Source organism: Petaurus breviceps, unplaced genomic scaffold, assembly GCF_028583685.1.
Source record: "Petaurus breviceps papuanus isolate PSGF00001 unplaced genomic scaffold, PetGlider_PUasm1.0 79, whole genome shotgun sequence".
NCBI classification, from domain to species: domain Eukaryota; kingdom Metazoa; phylum Chordata; class Mammalia; order Diprotodontia; family Petauridae; genus Petaurus; species Petaurus breviceps.
This window is the reverse complement of record NW_027186523.1, coordinates 2,146,629-2,163,242: the sequence shown is the minus strand read 5'-3', so window position 1 is coordinate 2,163,242 and position 16,614 is coordinate 2,146,629. Positions and strand designations below refer to the sequence as shown.

Sequence of the window (16,614 nt, the reverse complement as noted above, 5' to 3'; positions counted from 1 at the left end):
AATATTGCATATTTCTATACATTTCTTACTGAACTGTAAGCCCCATAAAGGCTAGGACCAGATCTTAACTGCCTACACACACACACACACTTTATGTATATATTCCTTTCATTCTAGCTTTGTTACATAATTAGTGTCAGAAATCACCAAATAGAGGCCATGTGGTTTAAATCATTTCTGAACAAGCATTGAGAGGGATGGAAATGAAGGACAGACGATTGTGGGGTTTGTTCTTCAAGAATTTGTAATTCAGTGAAAGGAGGTTGGAGAGGAGAGGAGCGTGCAGGACTATACTAACCATTGGGGAATGAATCCAGGCAAAGTAACAGGCCTGCTGATGAAGGCAGGTCATCAGAAAGTTGAATGGCAACATTCTAGCTATCAACATGACCCCCAATGGCTACATGTACCCTGTTGTTGTGACTTATGCTTGATTTCAGGCATAAAAGTAAGGGGGCCATATTTCTGGTGAGGTGGTTATTGTATTCCTTGCACAATTGAGGTAACTCAGCATTGGGAAGTGGTGTGTCCCAACCCTCCTTACCAGTCTTGTGCTCTCTGCTTGTGGGTCCAGAAGATTGGTGAGGGGGTAGGAAGTCATTTGTCTCAGTCCAGCATCACCAGCTCAGAGCAAAACTGGGCTGGTTTGTGTCCTCAGGAGAGCAGAAGCCTAGCTCCTGGCCTTCAGTGCTACCTGTGAGCTGGACACCTTTTGATAAAGGGCCTATCATGCTTCCCTTTGCTTTGCTAAATGCTCCCATGGGGGTAACGTTCCCATCTCCCTCCTGTTTTTTAGTTACTTTTTATATGTTGTCTTCCTCCTTTAGAATGTAAGCTCCTTGAGGACAATAACTTTCTTTTTCTTTTCTTTTCTTTTTTGGGAGAGCAATTGGGGTTAAGTGACTTGCCCAAGGTCACACTGCTAGGTTTGTGTGTGTGTGTGTGTGTGTGTGTGTGTGTGTGTGTGTGTGTGTGTGTTAAGTGTCTGAGGCCAGATACAAACTCAGGTCCTCCTCACTCCGGGGCAAGCACTCTACTCACTGCGCCACCTAGCTGCCTCTGTGATTTTCTTTTGCTTGTATGTATATTTTGCTTAATAAACACTTAATGATTTGACTTGATTCTCAGTAGTAACTAAAGTCTGCATAAGTTTTTTTGGTGGCTTTATGCTACTGACTCATTTGAGTTTGATGAACAGTAAAATTCCACATCTTTTTTTTCAGACAGAATTTTGCCTAGCCATATTTTTACACTATCCTATAGATGTATAGTGTTGAGCTTTTGTACTCATGAGAACTTTAAATTTATTTGTATTGACTTTCCTCCATATTAAATTTTCACTGAATTTCATCATTTGTTCCAATACTCTAGCCTTTTGAATCCAGTCTCTATTATCTAACATGTTACATCCCACTCCCACCTCCACACACACACATACAAACACACACACACCCAACACACATACACACACCCCAGCTTTATGTCACCTGCAAATTTGATAAGCATCCCATATATACCATTACCCAAGTGACTGATAAAACATGTTATAGCACAGGGCCAAACGCAGATCCCTGATAAATTTCTCCCTTTAAGTTGACACTGAACCATTAACACCTTTTCTTGAAGTTTGGTCATTCAACAAGTTTTTGCATCTACCTAATTACTGTTATCTGTCCCATTTTTCTGCACTTTATCCACAAGAATATTATAAAAGACTTTGTCAAATGATGTTGTTTTTGAAAATCTGCAATTATATCTGATCGTTTTAGTGAGAAATAAATACTACGAGCAATTTGGAAGCCATAGGGGCTATACAATTAGCCTAACATTATCATCCTCTTGGAATGATTCTGGGGAATAACTACAGTCCTGATTAACTGGTCATAATAGACGAGTAAAAGCAGAAAAAGTAGTACTGATACAGATAAAAGAAGTAGGAAAGAAAATCCAAAAATGAATTAGGAATGTAGAAAAAAAAAAATCGGTTGCCTTTCTTGAATGATCCTACTGAGCTTATAGGTCAAACATCAAAGGATTTGGGAGGAGTCTGTAGGAAAGGGATAGAGGAAAGTTAGAGGAGTCTCCTGTGTTTCGTTTCAAAAACAGACATCGATTGTCACTGTGAAGTTGCAAAAGGAAATGCTTTTCCTAGAATGATGTTAAAACATGTTACACAAAAGGTCTTATACATTTATTTTTGTGAAAAATTCAACCTGTGATATTGCAATCCTTTAAAAGTGAAGGATAGAAAAATAACTGATATATATTATATAGCAGAGAAGAAATAAAAAAAAACTACTAGGAAGACACTGAGAAAATATGTCTATAGTCTGTGTTTTGACTATGATTTTGTCTCCAAAGGTATGAATTTGCTTTAATATTGGTAGTAATACATCCCTAAATCTTAGTTAGAAAAATGTAATAACATGGGACATAACAGAATGAGTAATTCAAAACTTCCAAAGCAAAAACTTTTATGTAGTGAAAACATTAGCAGCCTCTTTGGCTCATAAGAAAAATTACAGAGTTTCAGAAATAGTTCTTACTTCAAAAGAACATAATTTCAAAGATCATTCTGAAAGGATTGCTCAGTTTCACCAGAATGCCAGGAATACCTCACCTCCATTCAGCCTACTCCCCAGCCCTTTCCATTTACTAATCTCAGACACACCTACTTAAAGACCTCTATGTCTATTCATTCCTTTATACCTTCAGCCCTCTCCAAAGGAATGTAATATGCCTGTAATGTTATGCCTTTCTTCCCTACTCTCTTTTGCATAGTAAAAGAAAAAACACCTTTTTTACACTTTCCATCCTGATCAATAGAAGGTAAGCTCTTTGAGGGCTTTTGTCTTAGTTTTCATATACTCTGTATGTAGGACAATGGCTGCACATAAGATTGTAGGATCATAAATTTTGAATAAGAAGGGATCTTGGTGGTCATACTGCTCACTCCCTTTATTTTACAAAAGAGGAATCTGAGAACCAGCAAGGTTAAGTCACTTACCAAATGTCACTGTAGGAAGTAGAAGAAGCAAGATTCACAATCAGGTCTTCTGAGTCCAAAACCAATGAACTTTCCTGTAAAATCATATGACATAGTAATTAATTAATAAATGTTTGTTGAATTTAATTGTTGAATCAAAGAAGATCCAATTGTAGTAGCTACTTAAAATTGGTAATTCATAACTCCTGTCTTTGATATCTATCCGATTTTTTTACTTAATCTTGTCCATTATACACCCAGATGACTACATGATATATAAATGTCTATATAAGATATAACACTTTAGAAATACAAATGAGTCCGTTAAATGTTTGTTTTTCTGATGACTGTTTACAAATCTGACATCTACTAGTGTGGGTACTTCCTTCACCAGTATAGATCCATCCATACTTTCTATCTTACATGATTTTTGTCAATGTATAGATGTTCTACACAACTCTGAGAGCATAATCTATGGCACCAATAGGTTAAATGCCTTACCTGTGGTTACATAAAATTACCATGTGTAACAGGCAGAACTTGAATCCAGGTATTTCTCATTTCCTCTCTCCATCCATCATTTGTCTGTCTGTCTATCTATCTGTCATTATCTAATCACCTGGTAACATATAAATTAAATTAAAACAATTCAGACCAATCTTTATTAAACAGAAATATTGTATACGCACTGCCATATCAAAAGACACAACAGAGTATAATTACAATTGTTTTCTGGTCTTCATATTTCTTTTTCATGCCATTTTAAAAACAAATATTGTCATTCTCTTTTTAAGCATCTAGATCTGGGAAGAGGTATGTCATTCATACTTTGGTTCATAGTTAAATTTACTTCTCAAAGGAATGCTTTTTCTTTGAAATACAGATATAAGTATTTCTATAGCCCACATCATGGAGACTAACAGTAATAATCAGAATCCTATATTTATTTGATAGTGCTGAGAGCAAAAAACATATAAATATATAAATAGATGCATAGATGTGAATAGAGATATAGATAATTTAATTCCCTTAAAACAATAGGTAAATTTACTTCATTTTTGATGCATGTTTATTTCGAACTCAAACTAGACTGGACTAATAATCCTAATGTTCATAGAATCTTAGATTTATAATTGAAAGGGAACTTAAAAATTATGGAGTCAACCTTCTCTTCTCACTTTACAGTCGAGGAAACCAAGGCCCAGAAAAGCTAAGCAACTTGTGCGCAATCACACAAGCAATAAGTGACAGAGCTACCATTTGAGTAATTCAGGTTCTGTGACTCCAAATCCAGTATTCTTTCCAGTGCACACTTTGACTGTGAACATCATTTTCTTTTAATTGGTTAATTAAATATTTTTCTTTGGTTACCCTCTAGGGCTTCTTACATGTCCAATAAATTTTATTCAAAAGCACCAGTTAGTTGTATAGTATTTCCAGGAATCAAAATGTTCCAAACTTCCATAACATTTTCTCATAATGAAAACTTAGTATATCCCAAATTTATATGTGCAAAAGCTACAGAATTATAGAACAAGAAATGTGGATTAGAGATATGAGTGAAAAAAGAGCCTCCCTTTTCCCAAGTATCCCTAACTTCTGACTGTTCCCTTCTCTGTCTTCCAACAGAACCACAAGGAACTGGCTAAAGAATCCTTTTGAGCAATTTTTGATTCATTATGAGCATAGTAATACAACTACCTACTTTAAAGTAATTTTAGCTTTCCAAAAAGCTTTGGGGAAGAAAGGGGGGTAAAAAAATGTAAACATTGTTTTATTAGAATATTCCTTGTCACATATGTATTATACATATGATAAGGAAGTATTTTTATATTTAACAAGCCTACATGTTAACCTCAAGAAATATTCCCTAAAACTTTTCATAAAGTGAATCATTTCCTAGCATCACCAGATCAATAATGGCAAATCTTATCATATACTAGGTTTATAAGATTATCTCATTAGAAGCTCCATACTTGTTTTGATTTTTGTTTTCCTACTTAGCTGAATGCTTTGTTACAACTTATGGTTTTAATTGGGAAAATAGCTAATTTAGTCTTACTATTATAAAGCAGGTATAGTGTACTTAAGTATAAAAAGCTAAACTAGATTTCCATTACTAACATTTTAGATAGCTATGACTGGTTAAAAAAAAAACATATATTTACTGTAAGACTTCTAATTAACATAAGCAAAAGATGGCAGCAGTCCATCTACTGTTCACTTGTTCTATTCAGTTATATTAATATGCATGTTTCTGAATAGTCCCCACAAATCATTATAATAATCATATAGCAAAATATAGAATTCCTATTATAAAGACTTCTAAGATATAGAAGAAAAAATTTTCTCATTCACTTCCCATGTTATACTTAATGCAGTTATCTTGGTCAGCAGGTGATTGCCACCTGTTCCATATATGTATAGCCAAAAATGACTCTCCCAATGAATGATTACTATGGATAAAGAGGGTCAGGAAATCTGACTGCTGATTTTTTTTCATAATCTCATTTTAAATAGCCAAACATTCTCTAATTGGAAATTTAGGTAAAGTTAAAGGTAATATATTCTTTAAAACTTTATTTGAATGATTTTTGAGTGTCTGTAATTATGTCTTTAGAATGAAAGCCCAAATCTCCAAAGAATCACACTAAGACAGCATCAGAATCCAGCCCACAGTAACCTGTCTGTAGAAGGCATTCTGTGAGCTGGGAAAAGTGATAAATGACATGTGATTGCTTTATAGAACAACTCACACAAAGTATCAACTAAAATCAATCTTTTTTTCATAGCTATTAAAGCTACTCTGCTGTCATAGTAGAAATGGCACACATATGTCTCTGATAAAGAGTGATGCCGTTTGCAGGTAGGCACACTACGTTTTTCAAGGCAGACATGGATGAAAACTCTACTTCATCTTTTTATCAGTCTACTGACGGTTTCTGAAGGAGGTCAATAATGATGACAGGACACAGATAAATGCTTCATATTTCCCAGGGCGCCATGTGTGTCTGAGCATATCTTTACTTGTCTAGCCAAGAGATAATCCATAGAAAATCAATACTATAGAAATAAATTTATGGAAGGGATAGATGCCAGATTTTACCTTTTTATGGAAGAAATTAGCAGTAAGAATGAATGTAAACTCTCCAGACATGCATGCTGATTTCCCTGCTGAAGTTTGAAATGGCATCTATATCTATACAGAGTAAAAAAAATGACCAGCCTCTCTTCATTTCAGTTCCAACCCTGTCCTGCTGTTTGCTAGTAGACCTCTGTCTGCATGAGTGAGTTTTCTCGTAGGTTAAGAGTCTGAATTCCCTCTTTCCCCCTCCCTCCGACCCTAAGCCTGCAGGGCAGACAGACAGAAGCACACATATGATTAATACAGCACAGCTGCAGGACTGACTCATTTGCATATGTATTAATAGAGGCAAAAACAACAATTCAATTATATACAGAGACATTCTGCATACTAAAGAACATATGCAAATAGGCCTGGAAAAGTGCAGCCAACGTTTTCTCTGACTTTTCCAAGCCCATATGGGCGAGAGTCAAAGCCCAGCAGTTTTTAAGAATCCCCTTTAGGAAGAACCTGTTAGTTGCTGCTTACATAGTTATTACTACCCCTGGGGTTCCCAGGAGGTGTTTGACATTTGGACAATGGGAACAGCACAAGCAGTGTCTTTTGCGTGCTATTTTGGTATTGCCTTCCTTTTCAGCTTCACCATATTAGTTTCATTACATGTTAACGGAAGCATCAGTACACAAGTACACACATGCTCTTACCATGAGCTTATCTTTGTTTTAACCCAAACAATAAACAAAATAGTAAAGTTTTGGAGTTTTAAAATATACTATAATATCTTTAAATGTCTTGAAAATTAAATTACCTCTAAGGTCATTAATGAGAGGCATTGTGGTATACCGGTTAAAGATCTGGCTTGAGCATTAAGAAGACCTGGGCTCGTGTCCTGCCTTTGATATGTTGTGGCTGCACGACCCTGGGTAAGTCACTTACCTTCTCAGTGCTATAGACAACTTTCTGAAACTCTGAGTTTCGGAGCAGGTGCTGAGCTGTGGGAATTCCCCACCAGGAGTTCACTATTCAGATGAAATCGTGGATCCATTCCAGAAAAAAAAAATCAAACAAACCTAAAAATATAATTGATATGAATAATAGGATTAACAATTCTATATCCACACTTAGTACAACTTCAGGAATAATCATATGTGTGTGTATTACATATGGATTACCTATTTTTGCTATTTAGTATTAACAAAAAAGGTCATTCCGATTTTTTTCACATGGTCACTATGTATCACAACTATATGTCTACCTGTCTGTCCTTCCACGTGGTTTAAGAGATGTAACAATTCTCCTTTTTTCACTTTAATGACTTATTTTCTCTGAGTGCTGTTAGCAAATCAATATAGGATTTCTAAATAAACCTTTAGAATAAGAGTAATTTCAACTATGCGTTATCATTTTTATCAACTCCACAAATTCTATTTTGATATACTAACAGGACTAAATGAATAATAATGATGATCCCTAGCTTTTTAAATAGTGTTTTCAGGTTTACTAAACACTAAGTTGTTATCTCATTTGATCTTCACCACAAGAATGTGATAAGTACTGCTTGATCTGTTTTTTTTTAATGAAGAAACTGAAGTCCAGGTTGATGACTTGCCTAAGGTGACCCAGAAAATAAGCATCAGAGATAGAATTTGAACCTAGAGCTTCTTTCTCTATAAAGTGTCGCTACTGTATCATATTGTCTCAAAATGAATGAGAAAATGAAAAAAAAGCATTTATTAAGCACTTATGTGACAGGCACTGTCACATAGAAACAATTAAAAGAACCAGATGGAGGGGTAAAAGGGTAATGGCAGGAGTAATTTTATACATAGTAGGAAGATATCTGTGTGAGGAAATCCAGGAAAGAGGGGAAACATGGGGAAAATAACGGAGGTAGAAACAAGTGATCTTGTTATCTGAATATACTACAAACCACCTAGACAGAAAGAGGAAATAGACGAGGACTTGGGGAAACACATGACAAGCCTGAAACAGGGGCATGCTTATCACAGTGGTGATCATCTGGATAAATGCTTGAGCTCTCTCTGTACCAAAAGCAGTACAACAAGAACGCCTTGACTTGTCTTTCATTAGGATTATAAATGATTATTTTATAATTTGTTTTCCTCCTTTCCTGGATAATTTATTTTTTTCTTCTAAAATTTACAGTACAAAACACTGTAGTAGTTTCACTAAGTATTTTTCAAACGCCATTCAAAAGTTAGCAAGATACAGAGGACAAATGCTAGCAATGCTGTGAAAGAAAAGAATATCAGAAATCATAACAGTTCACAGGATTATTGTGAGGAGCAAAGGAATTAGACTATGTACAGCCTTTTGCAAACCTTAAAACAGGACACAAATGCCAGCTATAACTTTCCCTCTACCCTGTAGCCTCTTGTTACTGATGAGGCCCCAGCCCAAACCACCATTTCATGAGTCTCCTAGTTCATGATCAGCCCTCTCCTGGCTCTCCCTCTCTACCTTCTTATCACCAGCCTTTCCCCTCCCCTCCTCCCATTTCCCTTTAGGTATTTTCTTCTCCCATTAAAATAGAAATTCCTTGAAGATAGGGACTATCTTTTTTTTTTTTCTTTTTTGCTTGCATTTAAATACCCAGTACTTAACTTAGTCTTTGATACACATTAATAAATGTTCTATTTATCTATCTGTGACAGGGTTAATATCTACCAGAGTTAGTCTCTAGCTCTTAGCATAATGTTTGGCACATATTAAGAACTTAATAAATGTTCTATCTAGCAATAAATCTGTGATAGGACCAGTATCTACCAGGGTTCTTCCTTTGCTCTACCTCTCCCACACCCTACCCCAACATGTAGATTAGGTCCTAAAGGGTAACAGAATCAGGACTTGATTGACCTGGTGATGGGGCAAGGCTGGTGGTAGTAGGGCAAGGCTCAAGCAGTACCTTAATTGATGGGACTTCCCAGCTATGTTGGAATGGCTTCCTGCTCACCTACAGTCATAAAAGTTTCTACCCATGCAGGATGGAGAGAGTCAGTTATCACAGGCTGCCCTAATTACGAGAAAAGTTTCTGCACAAAAGTGGGAGGGTTTTATAAATGCAAAGTTCCACAGTAATCCTTCATATCCTTTCCCTGTCAGGGCAAAGCGAACCTCCTTTTGTTAACTATTCAAATGATCCAGGAGTGCCTCATTTTCTCCTAATGTGGAACCTGACATAGTGCCAGTCTGAGTCAGGACTGTCCCTAACACTTAAAAAAAAAACTTACTGTTTATAAGTGGGTTTGGAGAAGAAGAGGATAAAAATAGATTCTTGTTTATAAAGAGGACAAAACAATGTTTAGAATTAGAATATTAGTAACAATTACAAACCTTATGAATTGCTTCTATTTTACTAAGTACAAAGAGTGAGCTTTGTGAATTAATTTTGTTGAGGAGGACTGTTGGAATCTGGAAAACAAGCCAACATAGGATTACACTATTATATACAGGTATACCTCAGAGATATTGCAGATTTGGTTCCAGACCACTGCAGTAAAGCGAATATTGCAATAAAGCAAGTCACATGGATTTTTTGGTTTCCTAGTGCATATAAAAGTTATGTTTATATTTTGTTATAGTCTGTTAAGTGTGCAATAGTATTATGTCTAAAAAATATACATACCTTAATTAAAAAATACTTTACTGCTAAAAAATCTTAACCATCATCTGAGCCATTGGCAAATCATCATCTTTTTGCTGGTGAAGGGTCTTGCTTCAATGTTGATGCCTGCTGTTGATCAGTGTAGTGGTTGAGGTTAACTGAAGGTGGGTGTGGCTATTTCTTAAAATAATGCAACAGTGAAGTTTGTGGCATCTATTAACTCTTTCTTTCACTTGAACATCTAGAGACCATTGTAGGATTATTAATTGGCCTAATTTCAGTACTGTTGTGTCTCAGAGAATAGGGAAGCCTGAGTAGAGGGAGAGAGCTGGGGAATGCCTGGCTATTGGAGCAGTCAGAACACACACAACATTTAACAATTAAGTTCACTGTCTTATGGTGCCCCAACACAATTACAATAGTAACATCAAAGATCATATAATATATGTCATATAATATATAACAATGTGGCACAATATAATATAATAATATGGCATATAATATTATAATATAATATGACATATAATAATCATGAAAAGCTTGAAATATTGTGAGAATTAGCAAAATGTGACCCAGAGATAGGATATGAGCATATGCTATTGGAAAAATGGTGCCAATAGACTTGCTTAACAGTGGTTTGCCACAAACCTTCAACTTGCAAAAAACAAAACAAAACAAAACAAAAATACCCCCACAACATCTGCAAAACACAATAAAGCAAAGCACCATAAAATGAGCCATGCCTATATGTATTTGTATATAGAAGGATCAAAGTAAGATTGCTTATATTGAGTCTTATTGATAGCTTACCTGCTTTCAGAGAAAATCATATTCAAAGAAGATTATATAATCATGCAGATAATATGTTGCAGTCATTTTGGGGGAGCTTTTGGGAGAGAAGACTCCAAGAGAAAAATGCATCACAGTTTTGAATATTGTTGGACTTGTCAGTCCTCAAGAAATTTGAAAGCTGAGCTTTACTAGATTCCTCCAGTATAAAAATTTTCCAATCCAGCACATTACCAATTTTCTGTTGGCCTACTGATTCCCAATATTGGCATCCCCAAAACAGGATCTGAAATGTAAAAATAATATTTTTTTAAAAAGCTATGATGGTTCATGCTTTCCCAGTTGTGGTCCTATTACCTCAAATAGTTCTGTGTCTTTTCTAACATCTGTTATACATGTATCTCTGACATCTCTTATCTGACTGCCACTCTGAGATTTGGGGAGAAAGAATAGGAATCAAGGTGAGAATATTGAGAAAAAAAGTTATTACAAAGAATTTTCCTTTTAAAGTCTTTTATAATCTGGCTCCCTCCTAACCTTTTTAGGCTGCTTATACTTCCTTATATCCCCTCCACAGATCCTGTGGCTCTGGCTTCCTTACTGTCCCTTCAAATGACATTCTATCTCCCAACTCAGAGATTTCACTGGCTCCCCCTCTGCCCTAAAATACTCTCCATTCTCAGCTCTTCCTCCTGGCTTTCCTGGTTTCCATCAGGTATCAGTTTAATTGTTATCTTTTGCAAGAAGCCTTTCCCAGACTTCTAAGACTTACCCCCATTAGTTCTTAACATAACCTGTTTGTACATGGCTGTTTGCCTGTATTTTTCCCCCATTGGATTTGATCTCCTTGACAGCAGGAACTTTTCTTTTCTTTCTTTCTTTGTATCCCCAGAACTTAGTATAGTTAGTTCCTTGGACATTGTAGGTACTTAAATGTTAGTTGTCTGGGCTAACTGTTTGCAAATCTTAATTAGTATAACAACATAATTAAGACATTGAGGAGAGGAATTGTAATTATGTTTACCCTTGCTGTTTGTCATCATTAGCACTGTCCAATCCACATAATAAAATGAGATGGATGGATGGAATAAGCATTAATTAAGTGCCTACTATGTGTTAGGCACTGTGCAAAGTGCTTTATAAATATTATTTGATCCTCACAGCAACTCTATGAGGTAGGCACTATTATTATCTCATTTTTACAGCTAAGGAAACTGAGGCAAACAGAAGCTAAGTGATTTGCCCCATCATAGGACTAGTAAGTGTCTGAAACTGAATTTGAACTCAGGTCTTTCTGACTGTAGGCCCAGCACTTCATCTATTGTATTACCTAGCTGCTTCTAAGAAAGTGTTCTTAGGGGCGGCTAGGTGTCACAGTGAATAGAGCTCTGGCCCTGGAGTCAGGAGGACCTGAATTCAAATCTAACCTCAGACACCTAACACACATACACACAAAAAACTAGCCATGTGACCTTGGGCAAGTCACTTAACCCTGGTTGCCCTACTTCCCCCCTCCAAAAAAAGCAAAAAAGAAAAAGAAAGTGTTCTGATGAAGATATCAATTAGATATTTTCTGGAATGAGACAAAAATGACAGTAAAGGCCTTTATGGTACATCCTTAAGATACAAAAGGTCCATATTAAATTTGTGTGCAGTAATATCATTATTTTCTGAGTTGTAAAAAATGTTTAAAAAACACATTTTGTTTGCTTGTTTCACTAATGAACTTTGTTTACCTTAAGTTTTTTTTTGTTTGTTTTTTGCTTTTTGGAGGGCAGTTAGGGTTAAGTGACTTGTCCAAGGTCACATGGCTAGTTTTTGTGTTGAGTGTCTGAGGCCAGATTTGAACTCAGGTCCTCCTGACTCCAGGGCTGGTGCTCTATTCACTGTGCCACCTAGCTGCCCCATTTACCTGAAGTTTTAAATAGGGGAGAGGTAGTATTCACCATAGTCCTAATTTCCTGTTACAGAGCTGGGACTCCAGTTCATAATGAATATCCTTCCAATTTAAATCTAGGCATAACATATTACATAGACCTCATACCACAAAGGAAAGGCAAGAAAGTGAGAGAGAGAAAGGAAGGAAGAACAAGGAAGAAGGAAGGAATATGTACTTAAAATAACAGGTATTGTGATATTGAGAAAATATTGTCATTAGCAAACAATTTCCAACACATATGATACCAATCACCTAGGGATAGACAATTGTGAATCCAGCCTGGTACTAACCCCTCAGACCTGAAGTCAAACTCTGGAAGGCAGAAATGTCAGGATAATAACATGGCCATTACCCTAGGATCACTGACTCATATTGTCTAAGTTACCAAGGCCTTTTCCTCAGTGGGAAATGAGTGAGTGGATACCACTGGGAGATTAGCCACTACTCTCACCAAAGCTGGAAGAAGAAGCCTCATAGTCTGGAAGTCCACTTCTAAACCAGTTATGGGGAGGAATCTCACAGTAAAATCCCCTGTAGGCTAGCAAGTCAAAGCAAGGAAGCCTCTTCCTGCAGCAGTCATCTCTTTGTTGCCTGGTCCCTGACCCCTTTCTTACCCCTCCTCCCACTACGAACCTAGCCCTCTCCAGGGATTCTAATCTGTCACTTTTCTTCCACAGAGGGGTGACAGCTTCTTATGGCTCTCAGAGGGCTACATCTGGTTTACCAAGTGTGAAACTATCAAAAAAATCTGGCAGGATGGTCTGTGACACATGTAGTACCCTTGATAGAGTAGCAGTTTTCCTTTTCTTTCCTCTTCAGTCTCTTCCTTGCATTTTTTTTTCAAAACTTTTACCGCTGTGTGAAATTAGTCCACATGGATGTGATGACCTGAATTGCTATGTTTCTTACATTTAATTATTATAAAGGTAAAACTAAAATATGTAAATGAGTGAACATGAATAGAAAGAAAGGCAAACCAGGTACTATCGCAAACTAAAAAAATAGTAATGGTCCATTCTGAATTCTTCTATTAGTTTTATTCTCATCATAGCTTTCTTAGTTTCCTTCCAGGGTTAGCTCAAGTAATAATGTTTTAGTGACAACCACAAAGTAAAGTGAATATTAAGCCATGTATAAAATTGTGAGATACCTAGTTTTCATGCACTAGATCATTGAATATTCATTGATTATTTACCATGGCTAATATCTGATACAGAAATTCAACATTACAATTTAAACTTCACTTTTCTTTTAAATTTTTTTCCTCATATTGGTGTATGTAAAATCTTTAAATTAATAAGAAAAACATATAAAAATCTTACAAATATGGAAAAAATTAAACGTATGTCTGCTGGACACAGAAAATGGAGGAGTCTTTTTGTCCTTGTTTACACAGTCAGGGTCAGAATGAAGGAGAGTTAGGTTAGCGCCCCCCCTCCCCAGTTAAGGGCAGGGATATTTCCAGATGCCACATAGAGGCATCTCTTATTATAGAAAGATTTCCACCAAAGAATAGGTTCTCCAGAAAAGTTGCTTGGATGTGAAAATGAGGTTCTACAGAGAAATGATTTTGCCAAGAGACAAGGAAAAAAATGTGTATAGGAGCAAATTCAGTTTGAAATTTTAACTAAGCATCATGCCATCAGTGATAACTATACCTGTTTAATAATTATTATAATAATAACAATAGCTAGTATTTTATATGGAGCTTTAAGTTTGCATAGTGCTGTATCACAGCAACCTGCAGGGTGAGGTACTTTTATTATTTGCTTTTTACAGTTGAGGAAATTGAGACAGAAAGGTTAAATGGCATTCTAAGATGAAACAGCTACTCAGGTCTTTCTGGTTACAGGTCCAGTACTCTTTTCTACTATGTGTAATGGTAATGAAGGTCTTCCCTGTCCCTTAATAAGCCTAAGGGAATCTGAAGACTTTCTCTGCTTTGAAGATATATCCTGTCCCCTAATAGGCTAAATGTAATCACATGGAGCCTGTGGGGGGAGGAGTTTGCTGAAAGGTGAAGCAGAGCCCACAGGAAGCTGGGAGTCAGAGCAGCTAGACAGGATGGAAGGAGAGGAAGCATCTGAGGGAGACAGGCTTCCAAGTAAATGTTGGTCTTTGCCACCTGCTGTGACAGCTAGGTTTGTGTTGGTTTGTGTGAAGGCTAAAGGATGGTGTGACTCTCTGCTATGTTGCAGTGCATTAAATTCTGTGTTGCTATGATGGATTTGATTTCTTGGCATTGGGATTCGGTTTTCTGGTGTCCGATCAAATGTTTTTCGCTTCTGTCTTCTATATGGAGAGTCTGTTATAATTTGTGATCGAGCACTATCCCGGTATAGTTATAATGACTATTGGTGCTGTAAATACTGTGTGTTGGTGTAACATTATGGCACTTCACTGCCTCTCTCTAGCATGAATGATTTTAATTCAAAGTACTGTAAAAATGGAATCCAAGTCATCATGTTTTCGGTAGAGCAGACTGATTCTGAAGACATATTCTCAGAAGTCCTAAGAAATTATTTTTTATGATTTTATGGCACATAGTAGTAAGGGAAAGAACAAATAAATGTGGCAGCAAGTCTAGTCAGTGAAGAACCTGTTGTGTTGCTTGGAAAACATTATCTTCTACATTAAAGAAGGAAATTGTTCAGACCACAATAAATATTTAAGCTGCTTAGCTGGGACCCTGCTCACCAGGGTCAGAAGAACTAGGAGAGGTAGGGTTCTTCCCGAAATTGGTAGAAACTCCCACTCAAATACAACCTTATGTGTAATAAAGTCACAGTGAGGAATTTGGCATTAGTGAAGATGTTAATAAAATATTTTCTAGAGTGAAGTAAAAACAACAATCTTATAAAGCAGGTAGGTGGCTCAGTGGAGAGATAGCTGAGCCTGGAGTCAAATTTCAAATCCAGCTTCCGACACTTACTAGTTGTGTGACCCTGGGCAAGTCACTTAAACTCTGTTTGCCTTAATCCACAGGAAAAGGAAATGGCAAACCACTCCAGTACTTTGCCAAGAAGAACCCATGGACATTATGGTCAATGTGGTCATGAAGTGTCACATGGGACCAAGTGACTTAACAACAAAAAGTATTATGATCCCCACTTTACAGATGATAAAAATTTGGTTTAGATGGGTTAAGTGACTTGTGCACAGTCATACAGCTGAAAGGAAAGCAGAGATTTTTTGCCAAGATGATAAGAATTGAGAGCAAAGTCACAACTCTATTTCTTCTCTCTAGTCTTTTATCTGTTGAAGCCCCATAAACACCAAGAGTTACTTAGTAAAGAGTAGAAGAAGAATAGCTAACATTTATAAAGCACGTACTCTGTGCTAGGCACTGTGGTAACTAAATACTTTACAATCATTATCTCATTGGATTCTCACAATAACCCTGGGAAGTAGTATCTATTATTATCACCATTTTAGTGATGAGGAAACAGGCAAATGGGAGTTAATAAGTGACTTACCCAGGGTCACACAGCTAGTAAATATCTAAGGCTGGAATTGAATTTAGGTCTTTCTGATTCCAGGCCAAGTGCTCTAACCACTATGTCACTTACTGGTCACAACAATGCAATGACAAGTCACATACCTGGGAAAAAGTGGAAAGTAGCAAGAATTTATAGTTATATCACTGGTCCTAGCATGACTGGCTATCTATCATTCGGTCAACAAGCAACCAATTCAGTGCCTACTGTGTACTAGGGCAGCTAGGTGGTGCAGTATGGAGATTGCTGGACCTGGAGTCCAGAAGACCTCAGTTCAAATAAGGCCTCGGACACTTGTGATAGTAATGGCAATTAAAGATTCCCCTGTATTGCCTTGGTTTTCAAATTGATTGTGTTAAAACCCAGAGTTTGTTAATCCCACCTGTGGGATGGGCTTGTTGATGTGAAAAGAAAGTCCTAAACTGGGAGGAGCTGGTGATGTAGATTTGGAGAGACACTAGAGAGAGGCGGAAGATCTTTTTGGAAGCAGCACCTCGTGGAGAGAGAGAGACTAAGAGAATTGCTGGTGGCCGCTTTGAATTGCCCTGGACTTTTGAGACCTGCCCCCTGAGCTGCCAAGGACTGAGGAGACAGGGCTGTTTTGCTGGTACTTTGTCTGTTTTGATGTTGTTTTGCCAGATTTGTCCACTGGTGAAAGACAGTCCTTTTGTTGAAGAAGTCCTGGAACCTGGC

At 36.9% G+C, this 16,614-nt stretch overlaps 1 protein-coding gene and 1 long non-coding RNA gene across 3 annotated transcripts in view; one reads left to right on the top strand and one right to left on the bottom strand.

The window, feature by feature from the left end:
* LOC138175786 (uncharacterized) overlaps nucleotides 1-10,135 on the bottom strand; it is a 42,545-nt gene extending 32,410 nt beyond the window's left edge. Inside the window, exons 1-3 of one of the 2 annotated variants that reach the window (XR_011172088.1) lie at nucleotides 9,718-10,135; nucleotides 6,093-7,141; nucleotides 3,008-3,081 (exon numbers count right to left, since the gene is read on the bottom strand). This is a non-coding gene — a long non-coding RNA (uncharacterized lncRNA). The remainder of the gene's footprint in view (nucleotides 1-3,007; nucleotides 3,082-6,092; nucleotides 7,142-9,717) is intronic. The other variant, XR_011172089.1, reaches the window with a different exon arrangement.
* Nucleotides 1-16,614, top strand: part of LOC138175785 (transcription factor SOX-5) — a 503,395-nt gene that overhangs the window by 372,876 nt on the left and 113,905 nt on the right. The window lies entirely within an intron of this gene.